The 13,676-nt window shown below is 45.1% G+C and overlaps 1 protein-coding gene across 2 annotated transcripts in view; it reads right to left on the minus strand.

Moving 5' to 3' along the window:
- Positions 1-7,086: 7,086 nt before the first annotated feature.
- OVCH1 (ovochymase 1) overlaps positions 7,087-13,676 on the minus strand; it is a 100,449-nt gene continuing 93,859 nt past the window's right edge. For both annotated transcript variants that reach the window (XM_077469004.1, XM_077469003.1), the window contains exon 24: positions 7,087-7,225. The gene's annotated coding sequence lies outside the window, so the exon portion shown is untranslated. The remainder of the gene's footprint in view (positions 7,226-13,676) is intronic.

A 13,676-nucleotide genomic window follows, 5' to 3' on the forward strand; every position in this document is an offset into this window, starting at 1 on the left:
ATTCTTTCTATATTTGGAAGAAAGAATATTATACGTGTACAAGCCTATTACCAGACCACTGATACCAGTCCTGAAAAGAACCTTTGTGGACCTAATATAGTAACAGCTACTGATTAAACTGACCCTCACTGCCTCACACACAGCTTCCTGCCTGTCCCTATATAAACTGACAAAACAGAGGCTGCTGGAACAATAACTGGTTACTGGAATAGCACTTTTGTGGACCTGATAGTAACAGCTAATGATTAAACTGACTCTCCCTGCAGCACACACCGTCCTGTCCCTTTCTCTAAACTGACAAAAGACACTCAGGCTGCTGCAACAATCACTAGCACAGCACTGCCTCAAACCTATATCCTGAACTACACCCAACACCTATACCAGTCCTGAAAAGAACTTTTATGTACCAAATAGCTAGCGATTTGGGTCACTGCAATCTCTCCCTGCTCCACACAGCAACCTCTCCCTATAGTGACAGAAGAAAGAATGTAAAATGGCCGCTGGATCGGGTATATTTATAAAAGTTATGGGGAATGTCCATGTGCTGTAATGTCTCAATTGGCTGTCCTGTACCCCATGATGGATGTGTCATCATAGGTCAAAGTTTTTACACAGAAAACACGGAAGTCCGCCGGGCGAACGGCGGCAATAGTCCGCCGATTGGGCGAATCGCGAACAGCCGAAATTCGCCACGAAACGACCGCCGGGTGAACCGTTCGGCCATCACTAAACAGCACAGTACAATTCATTATACGCACTATGAAACTTGGCCTTCGTACCAGAGCTTCCTGTAATAAAGACCGGTCACTGCTGCTCTTTCATTGTGCAGGCTAACTGGTCTCGTCTCCACCTCCTCCTGTCGTTTTTTTGCAGGCAGTCCACTACAATGGATTGACTACTGGGTCTCTACCAAAGTTCTGCAGTCTGTACAGGCTATGTACAGCACAATGCCGATGTCACTTTTTTTTTTTTTACAAGGTTTGCATAAGCATGTGGTGCTCACACTAGGTGCATTAAATGTGATTGAGAAATATACTTAAATGAAAGGGTTTGTGCCTAGAGTACAGTTTAAAAAGTTTGGTTTACCTTTAAAGACTCCCCACCCTGCTGTGAGACATCCATTAGTTGTAGGTTCTTCTTTATTCTCAGGTAAACATATTACACCAACTGATGCACCTAAAAGGAAAATGTAAGGTTTTCGGTCTTTAACATTGTCCTACAAAACCTTTGCTCAGTGCTGTTACGACTCTCCATAGCAAGTGAGAACAAATGCTTCTAGCAGCAAATATTTCATGTCGGAGCCACCGAAGGTAAAATGTGAAACACAATACCCACCCACCATGTTATGAGAGTCATGAAGAAAGGGGTATTTTCTAAAAGCAGCGGGCCTGTGTGCAAGATCATAAGTGTGGCGCACCCAGAGTGATGCAGTGTTTAGAGGTCAGTAGAAGGTGGCACAGATTTCAGAAGTCAGTGGAAAGTGATGCAGATTTCAGGAGTCAATAGTAAATGCAGAGTTCAGGGGTTCAGTAGGGAGTGATGCAGAGACAGAAGTCAAAAGTAAGTGACCCAGTGTTCAGGAGTAAGTGAAGCAAAAGTTCAGTAGTAAATGACTCAGGGTTCAGTAGTAAGTGATGCAGAGTTCAGGGGTCAATAAAAAGCAACACAGAATTCAGAAGTCAGGAGTACGCGAGACAGAGTTCAGGGGTCAGTAGTGATGCAGAGTTCAGTAGGAAGTGAAGCAGACTTTAGGGGCCAGTTGAAAATGCAGTGTTCAAAGGTTGGTAGTAAATAATGCAGAGTTCACGGGTAATTCGTAAGTGATGAAGCGTTCAGAGGTCAGTAGTAAATGCAGAGTTCAGAGGCTCAGTAATAAGTGACACAGAGTTCAGTGGTCAAGAGTAAGTGACGCGGTGTTCAGGGGTCAGTAATAAGTGATACAAAGGGTCAGCAGTAAGTGACGCAGGTATAGTATAAGTATAAGTGATGTTGAGTTCAGAAGTCAGTAGTAAATTATGCAGCATTCACAGGTAATTAGTAAGTGATGAAAAGTTGGGAGGTCAGTAGTAAATGATGCAGGGTTCAGAGGCCAGTAGGCCAGTAGGTAATGATGCAGAGTTCAACAGTGATGCAGGTTTAGGGGCAGTATAAGTGATGCAACATTCAGGGGTCAGTAGTAAGTTAAGCAGAGTGCAGAGGTCAGTAAGTGAGGTGGAACTCAGGGGTCATTAGTATATGGTGCATAGTTCAGAGGTCTATAGTAAGTGATGCAGAGTTCAGGGGTCAGTAGTGTGGTGGGGTTCAGGGATCAGTAGTGAGGTGGAGTTCAGGGGTCAGTATTAAATGACCCTCTATCTTGAAATACAAGCACACAACCTTCCCCTGCACAGCTTACCATTCCCTCCCATGTAGCAGCAGGTCTTTACCTGCTTCTGGCATCTGCCCTGGGTCTAATAGTTGGGGCTAGGACGACAATAATTTTGCTTTAAAGGAAAATGCATTACCCAGAATAAGGGGAGTCTCAAGCTCCAGCAGGCGGATGTCATGCTCAGGAGGAATATAGTTAACATCATAAAGATCGTGCGTGAATGTGCGTTTTACAAAGACTTCTGTTCGTTCTTGCTGCGACAATTCAGTAGCTCCCACAAACACTTTGTCCGACCCTACACTGCAAATACAAAATTGGACACGTTATCTTCTTGCCGCTCAGAAAGGAGTTTTACAATTTCTAGATGGACATTGTCTCATTTTACATAACAATCAGAAAAATGGGAAGATCATTGTCCATTTGGGACAGTGACTGCTTCCAGAAATTCTACCTATGAGTAGGAGATGAGCAAACGTCTGAAGTGTTTGTAAACAATTCCAGCAGTGCTCACGCACAAATCCTTATGGCCCGTACACACAATCGGAAAATCGGATGAAACACACTATTTTCGATGCGATCGTACAATAATCGGATCGTTAGTACAGAGCTTTCGAGAGCCGATCACGAAAGTTCATCCAATATTATTCAATCGGACAAGCACGAAAATTTTCCTCATAATATCAGATCGTACGATTTTCGTTTAGTCAATACAGTTGTCATCCCAAAATACAATACTCTTTTTTTCTGTCGTACGAGAATTTGTGACTTTAGTAACTTATTCAATTTCTACTTGCGACTAGTAAGTAGTTGGACGATCTGTCGTCTGATTTTCGGATCATGTGTACGGGGCATTAGGCTCCATTCACACTTGTGCGACTGGTCATACAACTTTGGACATCAAAGTCACATGACAAATTTTGTTCTCCATATTTTCCAATGATAATCAGTCATATATGTGCGACTTTGCAGCAACGTCAAAGTAGTTCATGCACTACATTTGTCCGACTTTCATACACCTTTTAAGGGTCAACATTAAAGTCTATGGCCCTCAAGTTGCATGAAAGTCATACCCTGAATGTTATACAATGCAACAGTTGTGCAGCAGTAGTCCATTATCACTGGTGAAAGCCAAAGTTCATATCAAAGTTGCATCAGCTGCAAAAAAAAACACACAGCTTTTACATACCGTCCCTGGTTTTATTCAAGCTGGCAACCCTGATGGGGCCCCTTAGTGGCATGGGGCCCTCGGGCAGTGTCCGAGTGCCCGAATGGCCAGTCTGTCCCTGGGCGCAACTTTGGAGCCGTACAAGTATGAATGGAGCCTTAGTGCAGAACAAAAAAAAAAAAAATGCCATATAACAAAACAAGACACTCACTCTATATTGTCAGCTGCATTGTTGCTGCTGAGCTGTGTAGCTTCAATGTTGCTAATGCAGTGCAAGCACACGTGGGCCTAATGACATTTTCCGTAGGAGCAGAGCAAGGAAGAGAAGCACTAAATTTACTTAACAAAAACATGTTGCGTCCCGTCTGCTGACAACCAGCCTGTATTTGGTCTTAAAAAATGCTGACAGTGACAATGCCCCATCTCCTGCTTATACCGACAAGTTTCGAATGGATACCATCGATTTTTCTCAAGGTCTGAAAACTGATAAGTTGTGGTTTGGCTGATCTTTTAAAAATGTGCAAACCTATAAAATTCTGAATTTCTCATCCAGGAGTCTTATTGAAATCAATAGAAATCCACAGGGGGTTAATGTCTAAAGTAACCTGGAAGATACTCAACAGTAAAACGACTGCTATATGAAATGACAGAATGGACTCCATTAAGAAAAAAAAAAAGCGTTAGACTGTTCTTTATTGGCATTCTGACTGAGACTAAAAAAAAAATTGTGTAGCACCCTGGGAGTAGGCAGGGTTGCTAACAAATTTAGGTGGCAACTTGCCTGATTAAATTGATAGGGAGTTTACTGGCTTTTCCCTAACTCTGGATTTGATGGTCTCTCTTCTATCACTAGGTGGCATTGTTGCCTGTGGCATTAGAATGACCAGGGTATAGTGAATTCAGACTAGGAGTGGATGGGTTGTCTCAGCCAATTGACAAGAGTTTCTTTAGTCCCTTTGCTTGCTGGGAGAGCCCATTTATCTGGGAGGAGTCAGGTAATCAGGGTTCCTGTTCCACCTGGACGGCTGTCTGGGTTGACGCATGCCACAAGGCTCCAGGTTGCTAGTCCAGAAGCCTGTGGCCTATCCCGGGAGCACCTGGCTGCTAGGTTGTCTGAGGCCTGTCCAGGATTGAAAGAGGCAGTGCGGGCATGGTGCTTCAGGCTGGAAGCTCAACCAAGTTGCAGAGGTTCCACCAGACAGGGGAACTGGATCATTGCCAGCGGTGAGGGAGAAGCAGTTGCCACAAGGGACAACCATGCCTGTCGCCAGGGGCAAGTGATGATCAAGGCCAGAGGTAAAGGGAGGAATAGTCACCAGCGAGGGACAGCCATTAATTTTATCAGAGGCCAGTGTATGGAAGTCTGAAGAAGTACCAAGTGCCAAGCCAGGCATCCAGTGGGTTAGCAGGGGTGATGCTTGAGGAGTTTACAGAGGGTTAGCTGTGGAAGAGCTCAGGGGATCCAATGACTTATGGGATCTTGAAGTCTAATGAGAGACCGGGAGCTCAGTGAGTGATCTACAGTGGGCTACCGGGTTACTGTGAGTTGCGTGTATGGATCTCGACTGTTCAAAGTTCAGTTGCCATATGAGTCAGTTGCTGCATCCAGCTTAAAGGCCCTCTACCTGTATAGATGTCTGCTTATTTTTGCCTGAGTCTACCAAATACTATTGCATCTGCGTAAGGGTGACCTGGCCCTAATCCTCTACCCCAATTCTGTTTAAGATACAATAAAGCTCTTTTCTTGCATTCCAAAAAGTGACTGGCGCCGATGTTTCCAACTTGCAATACAAACACCATGCCTAATAACCCAAACTACAAAGGAAGGAGGTCAGCTCTCCCCGACTGAGAGGTCACTATTGGGCATTTGTAGGTCGAGGATGCCGCTACAATTTTTTTTATGGGGGTTTCCCTAAGCCTGGCATCTTTCCCCAAGGCTGCTTTCACACTGGGGCGGGAGCAGCGTCGGCGGTAAAGCGCTGCTATTTTTAGCGGCGCTTTACCATCGTTTTAGCGGCGGTGTGCGGGCGCAAGCGGGGTGGTTTTAACCCCTGCTAGCGGCCGAAAAGGGGTTAAACCCGCCCGCAAAGCGCCGCTGCAGCGGCGCTATTGCCGCGGTGTCCCATTGATTTCAATGGATAGTAGCGGTATAGGAGCGGTGAATACACCGCTCCTTCACCGCTGCAAAGATGCGGCTAGCAGGACTTTTTTCACCGTCCTGCCAGCGCATCGCTCCAGTGTGAAAGCCCTCCGGCTTTCACACTGGAGTTAAAGGGGCCGGTTTTTTTCAGGCGTTACACAGGCGCTATTTTTAGCGCTGTAACGCCTGAATACCGCCCCAGTGTGAAAGCAGCCTAACTTAAGGTGTCGATCCCGACCCCTTACCACATGATCAGCTATCAGCCAATAACAGCTGATCATGTGAAGAGAAAAAATAAAGCTGATCACAGGTTCCTATTGAAGGGACATCGGTCCCGAGCAGGGAGAGGTGAAGCCGCCTCATATGTACCCACAGTTCCCACCAGTACATTAGTGCCACCTATCAATGCCCACCAGTGGTGCCTCAGTGCCACCTAGCAGTCCTGCCTATCAGTGCCCATCACTGCCACCCATCAGTACCACCTTTTGGTGCCCTTCAGTGCCACCTCCCAATGCCCACCAGTGCTGCCTTATCAGTGCACAGTGCAGCCTATCAGTGTAGCCTCATCAGCATACATGAAGGAGAAAAAATTACCTGTTTGCAAAATGAATTAAAATAAAAAAAAAAAAAAAAAATACAAAACCTTTTTATAACAAAAAATAAAAACCCGGAGGTGATCAAATACCACCAAAAGAAAGCTCTATTTGTGGGGAAAAAAATTATACAAATTTCATTTGGGTACAGTGTTGTATGACTGTCACTCTTTGACAATTGTGCGGAGTGACAGCGCTAAAATCTGAAAATTGGTCTGGGCAGGAAAGGGGTTTAGGTGCCCAGTAAGCAAGTGGTTAACTTGATTAAAATATTTTTTATAGACTAGTTGAAATTAAATTAACAGAAAATCAATGGGAAACCACACCAGGCTGAATAAAAGTGCATGTTACAAAGCAGGAAATTATGCAAATGGATGCAGAATGGTTTGTGAAGGCCCTGGCAGCCTGGTCTGACGAGAAGATGGGTCCAGAAAAAAGCCTGAGCCATTTCCTTTAACAGTTCTATCAGGGATACCAAGCGTGGGGGGGGGGGGGGGGGCGCAGATGGCACAGTCAGTCAAGCTAAGGGCGCTCAAGACAGCAACAGCAAATATAAGCCAGAAATAATCCTGAACTACAGTTTTGGCTATGAGAAGCGATGAAATGCAGTCTGAACTATAATCATCCAAAATTTGGGTTCAACTCTACTCATCAGTTAGACCTGCCATAGAATCATGTAGCACCTGGTAAAATAATGTCCACAGTAAGAAAGAATCATAATTTTTTTTACGTGAATGTGCAGTGAGCAGCAGTCACCAGCCACGTCTCATGGATTATTGTTGCTCCGCAGTAGTGTTTTCCATTCTTGTTCTCAATTTGGGCTATCCATGGCCATGATGTATAGGTGGCAGCCAGGCCTCCGACCACCCGCCCTGTCCCTCTTTCATCTGTAGCAATCTCAGGTATTGTGATGGACCCACCTCTCAGCATAGGATCGATGAGTGACCTCCCACAGTTTTCTTTAAAAGAAAAAAAAAAAAAAATGTATAAGCTACCTACGTTTACCTAGTTAATCATTTGGGACATGACTTGTATGTACAAAATCTGGAGAGGCTTAAACAATCTAATGGATGCAGTAGCAGCTGTAAACTTGTTTGTGTTGTACAGTTGCTTCTCTGCATTTGTGGCTATAGACCCGCCTGATCACTTTTACGGCAATCACGGGTGCCAACCCAGCTACCCAGAGTTCAACTCAAGGTGATCATATTCTAGGCCTAGTACTGGCAAATGGGGATCAATTATCTGATGTTGAGGTGGAGGAAAATTTGGAATCTAGTCATGACCAATGTTTTGGTTTTAATATTAAAACAAAAACTGAAAAATCATTTACAAAAAAGTTTCAGATTTAAAAAAAAGCTAATTTTACATAGTCAGGTTGAAAAAAGTCCATCTAGTTTAACCAATAAAAAATAAATAAAAAAAAAATTAGGCCAAAATGTATTCAGACACATTTTTTTTTTTTTTACTAAAAACAAGTCTGGGTTTGCACAAAAGTTATAGCGTCTACAAACTAGGGTACATTTTCTAGAATTTACACAGCTTTTAGTTTATGACTGCCCATCTCATTTCTTGAGGTGCTAAAATGGCAGGGCAGTACAACACCCCCCCCCCCCCCATGAGCCCATTTTGGAAAGTAGACACCCTAAGGAAATTGCTAAGAGGCATGTTGAGCCCATTGAATATTCCCTCCCACTGCTTGTAAAAGCAATCTAGAGGCTAATTAGCCGCTAGGTTTTCTTTAACATGAAAGCCAACCGCTGGCTGAAAAGAAAGATACCAAGATGATACCTAAACCCACAGGCATCATTCTGGTATTAATCACTGGGCATATATTGTAATTTGTTTTTCATGCAGCCTGTGGGCTGAACGAAGAAAAGAGTGATCGGTGGGTATGCACACCATTAGAATACCTCCCTTCATCCACCCACTTCTAATGATGGGCATACATGCACCATTTTGTTTTTAACTATGGTGGTGAAATCACCTCCTACAGCGCTGGAGTCACGGCTTTATGTATTGTGGGAGCAAACGCTGTTGCTGTCAACATAAATAAATCCATGCTGCAGCTGAATGGCGTACCTGAAAACAAAGAAAATGGTTTACAATAAAAACACAGTAAACTGTAAAGTATAAAAAAAAAAATAACATACCTGAAAAGCAAACATGATAAAGCATAACAATAAAACATTGCAGAATAGAATACAGTAAAAAAAGAACAGGACGACAGAGAAAACTATTTTTTTTTGTGTATTTTTTACTTTTATTTGTAACTGTAATGGTTCCAGGTTCGGGTCTCTCAAAATACAATGGCATCTTGGGAGACCCTGTGAAAGTGTGCCTAGTCTATGCAATGCTGTACCCTACACCAAAACTCAACTAATGTATGGTAGCGCTCAAAACATTCACCGATGCAAAGATCAGGATTGTCAGGACGGCAGGGACAATAATAGCAGGTGTCACACCTATATACACACACTTTCTACAGACAACATTTTCTTTGGGGGGCTCGTTGGGTAGGGGTACTCAGGAGGACATAAGGAAAATGCCTCTCATGCAGCCGGCTTACTGCATTTGGATTGGGAAGGGGAGGTGGAGCACCGTCTGGAAACAGAAGGCCTCTGACAATCTTTTCCTGGAATTTAAGGAAGGATCCAGTCCATCCTGAAGCTCTGTATAGCACATGAGCATTCAGCAAAGCTAATTGAAATAACTAGACAGACACTTTCTTGTGCCAGCGTCTGGCCTTACGGGCAACTAGGTAAGCCGCCAACAACTGGTCATTGAAGTCCACCCCTCCCATATTTTGTTTATATTCGTGGACACAGAGGGGTTTCTCCACAACACCAGTCGCCGTAGTAATTTGGACCGTCGTGTCTGCACGAAGGGAGGCAAGAACGAAAACAAACAAACATTCTCATTATCCCTCCACTTCATAGTGAGCAAGTTATTACACTTCAAGCAGGCTCTCCCCCAGCCTAAGACGGGAATCAACAAGCCGCTGGGGAAAGCCCCGCGATTAGATCGCACGGTGCCACATGATCCAATCTGATGATCAAACAAGTGATTAAAAAGTGTCACGCTCTTGAATGTATAGGACTGAGGAGTGCGGGGCCGAGATCCAGGGCCAGTTTGGAGGCTCCTGCCCCCCCGACTCGATCGAACCCATCCTCTTACTCTCCAGCCAACCCCACACCATAACCAACTCTACAATCCTTTCCACTCCTTTCCCACTAAACTCTGGACAAACCTAACCCCAACCCTTACACCTACCTGTTTCCGAGAACCCCTCCCCACCACCCACTTTATCCTTCCACACACAACCAACGGACTTCACCAAGACAACCAGCAGGACTGGTTGTCTTATCTCATGTACAAATCACAAGATACTCACTCAACTGACCTACATAAGATCAGATACATATAAACCTTACAACCTCACAAACTCATTAGAACTCTACTCATCATGGCGTATCAAACGACCGGGAAAACAGAGATAACAGCACTCAATGAGCACACACCCTCCCAAAAACCTATCAAACCACCCTCCAGGATAGTTGCACCACCACCCGGAATACCATAAAATATACAATTCGACATTCCCATACACAAGCTAATGTATGATGCTGTATTATTGTTATTGACACACTTGTTTGCCTGAGGAAAATGTAAAGCCTGTGTATTTCTTTACACCATTGGTTACTTGTCATTACTGCTATGCTTGGACAACTCTGTTCATTGTTAACTTTTCCTTGTTTTTATTCAATAAAACTTTATGGAAAAGAAAAAGTGTCACGCTCGTGTAATAATTGTCCACGTACAAGTGGTACCCCTTTCCGAATAAGGGTGACACCAAGTTCCACACAATCTTGCCAGCGCTTCCCATGTAGTCAGGGCAGTTTGTCGGCTCTACGTGACTATCTCTTCCCTTGTAAACCATAAAACTACATGTATAGCCTGTGGCCCAATCACAGAGCTTATACATCTTGACCCCGTATCTGGCACACTTGCTGGGAATATACTGTTTTCGTTGAGTCCCAGATTGTTTTCTGACTGCTCGTCATTCAGACAACTTGATGGGGAGTTAACAAGTCTGCAAAACATTGGTTGAAGTGGTTTACGAGGGGCCGAATTTTGTAGAGCCGATTGTATCCAGGGTCTCCATGAGGACGACAGAGTTCATAGTTGTTGAAGTGCATGAACCGCAAGATCTGCTTGTATCGTGCCCTGGCCATGGAAGCAGAGAACATGGGCATATGGTGAATTGGGTCAGTGGACCAATATGACCGCAACTCACTTTTTGGTTATGCCCATGAGGAGGGATAGGCCCAGAAAGGTCTTACATTCAGAAGCCTTAATTGATTTCCAATCTCTGGCAAGGGAGGACTGGAAATTTGTGGCGATGTATTGACCAGCGTACAAATTGCTTTGGTCCACAATAGATCTATAGAGATCTTCGGTGAAAAACAGAGAATAAAAATCAAGTGATATAAAATCAACTGTTTCCACCTGAATGCCGGGTTGTCCAGTGAATAGGGGAAGTACGAGTGCTGCAGAAGTGGTGCGTTTCCAATTAGGATGAGCAAATTCTGCAGGAAGGGCACTATAGACTCGACGGGCCTGTCTTTGTCTTCTTGGTGGCAGCGGGGCACTTGTGCTAGCCACCTCACCAGCTTGAACTGCACTTATGGGACGTCACCACATGTTACTGCAGTGCTGGTTTGACTACGACCAGGGTGTAGGCGGCCGCTGGTGCTTGCCAGTTCACCAGAGCAGAGTACTTCTCTGCTCCATAAAGAGAGTTCTGTGGTTCTTGCACCTCACCAGCAGAAGAGCGGGGTCTGGTACGCCTAACCTTGGGAGGGACCACAACTCCAATCATCAAAGCCATCTGTCATGCTCAGAAACGTGTAGGCCTCTTCACTAGCGTACCTTCGATTTGCCATTTTGAGTTCTAAATTTAGTGGTACACTAGTGAGACTCCCAGGTAAAAAAAAAAAAGCTGTCAGCGACTATCAAAACGCTACCAAAAACCCTAGTTAGACTTACCGGTAACGGTATTTCTACGAGTCTTTCAGGACAGCACCTGGAGAGAGCGCAGCTCCACCCACTTTCCCAGGAAACACTGCAGATTACTTTAAAGACCGGACACTTCCACCATGGCCTCGGTTGTTCATAGAGTACCTCCAGCCATGCTGAAATTAGATAAGCAGAACATAGCAATAACACCACATTTTTCAAATACAATCTAGGGTGGGTCATCGACGCTGTCCTGAAAGACTCGTAGAAATACCGTTACCAGTAAGTCTAACTAGGGTTTTCTCCCTTTGTCTTCCAGGACAGCACCTGGAGATAAGAGAGTAATTACTCTAGGGTGGGACCACCGCCTGCAGAACCTTTCTGCCAAACGATTGATCTGAAGCTGAAAGCAGGTCCAACCTGTAGTGGCGGGTGAAGGTGGAGAAACTTGTCCACGTAGCCGCTTTACAGATCCGACTCGGAGAGGCCCCTGCTCTTTCCGCCCAGGATGTTGCTACTGCCCGAGTGGAATGGGTGACTACCCCTGAGGGGTACTCTATTCCGGATGCTCTATAGGCTTCCCTAATAGCCATTCCTAGCCACCTAGCTATAGTATTTTTGGACGTACTATAGCCCTAACGTGGTCCTAAGAACACGACAAAGCGAGAGTTTGACTTCCTGAACTTGCTTGCGATCCCTAGATTGTGTAATAGACACCTTCTTACATCTAGGCTATGGAAAGACCTCTCCTTAGCATTTGAAGGTGAAGGACAAAAGGTAGGTACAATTATTTCCTGAGTCCTATGGAAGGCTGTTGAGACTTTTGGCAGAAAACCCGGGTCAGTTTTAAGCACTACCCGGTCCGGAAATATGTAACAGGAAGGCTCCACTATTGATAAGGCCTGTAACTCGCTTACTCTTCTAGCAGATGTAATAGCCACTAAAAGAATTAATTTAAGTGACCAAAACTTGATAGTTGCTTCCTCTGGGGGTTCAAAAGGTTCTCTGGTCAATGCCTGTAGAACCAGTGATAAGTCCCATTTTGGAAAAAACTTAAAGGGTATTGGCCTAGCTCTGCCCAATGCCTTAAAAAAAAAAAAAAATCTAATAAGCGGTTCCCGAGATAACTGCCTCTCAAGAAAAACCGATAAAGCAGCCACCTGTGCCTTCAGGGTACTGGCTGCCAACCCTAGTTCCATGCCCTCATTCAGAAATTCTAGAACCGAAAGTATCTCCTGGAGAGGGAATTCCTTTGATAGGCACCAGGAGTTAAAACGTTTCCACGTTTTAAAATAAATTGACCTAGTCGTCTTTTTTTGACTCCCTAAGAGGGTTGCAATAGCTTATCGGCTAACCCCTTTCTTTATGGATTTGCTCCTCAGTAACCACCCAGTTAGGTTGAGTTGCCGGATATTCGGATGCTGAAGAGGTCTGTGGGTTAGGAGATCTCTCCGAAGCGGAAGAACCCAGTGGGGTCCCACCGCCCTCTGTATGGTTGCAAACCATGTCCTTTTGGGCCAAAAGGGAGCCACTAGAATCAGACTTGTGGACTCCCTTTGCAATTTCTTCAGAACCAAAAGGGATCATCTGAAAAGGAGGGATGGCGTAGCACAAATGGAAGTTCCACGGTTGTGCTAGGGCATCCAGTCCCCTTGATTGATCTAGTCTGTTTAAAGAAAAGAAGGCCTTCACTTTTGTGTTGCTCCGTGACGTGAACAGATCTATCTGAGGCAATCCCCATTTCACTGTCAGATCTTGGAAAACCTCGGGGTTCAGACTCCATTCTGACTCTTTTCTGATTCAGATTTTTTCCCTGCTCAGAAAATCCGCTACTAAATTCAGGTCTCCTTTTAGGTGTACTGCTGATAGGGACCTCAGGTTGTTTTCTGTCCATGACCGAATCTGACTGACCAAGGATAGCAGCATCCTGCTTCTTGTGCCCCCCTGCTTTGTTATATAGGATACAGCTGTGGCGTTGTCGGATAAGACCTGGATATGGAGACCCTGAACCAGCTCTTTGAAGGCCCATAGTCCCAACAGGATGGCCCTTAGTTCCCCCCAATTGGAGGATCTCCTGGCCTCTGACTGTCCAGCTCCCCTGGGCCATCTGTCCTTCCAGGTGGGCACCCCACCCCCAGGAGCTTGCATCTGTAGTCAACCTCCGGTCTACCGGAAAACACCAAAGTAGACCCCTGTCTAGGCTTGAGCGACTCCTCCACCACCAGAGATTCCTCTGAACCTGAGGGGGCATCCTGAATTGCTTCTCCAGGGACTCCCCGTAGGACCAATTCTTCAATATTGCCTGTTGGAGATCCCTTGCATGGAGGCGTGCCCATTGCACTGCAGGAATGGATGCTATGAGGAGACCCAAAACCGACATGGCTGCCCTGATAG

Source organism: Lithobates pipiens, unplaced genomic scaffold (assembly GCF_037356315.1).
Source record: "Lithobates pipiens isolate NorthernLeopardFrog02 unplaced genomic scaffold, aLitPip1_a1.2 Scaffold_8, whole genome shotgun sequence".
NCBI lineage: Eukaryota > Metazoa > Chordata > Amphibia > Anura > Ranidae > Lithobates > Lithobates pipiens.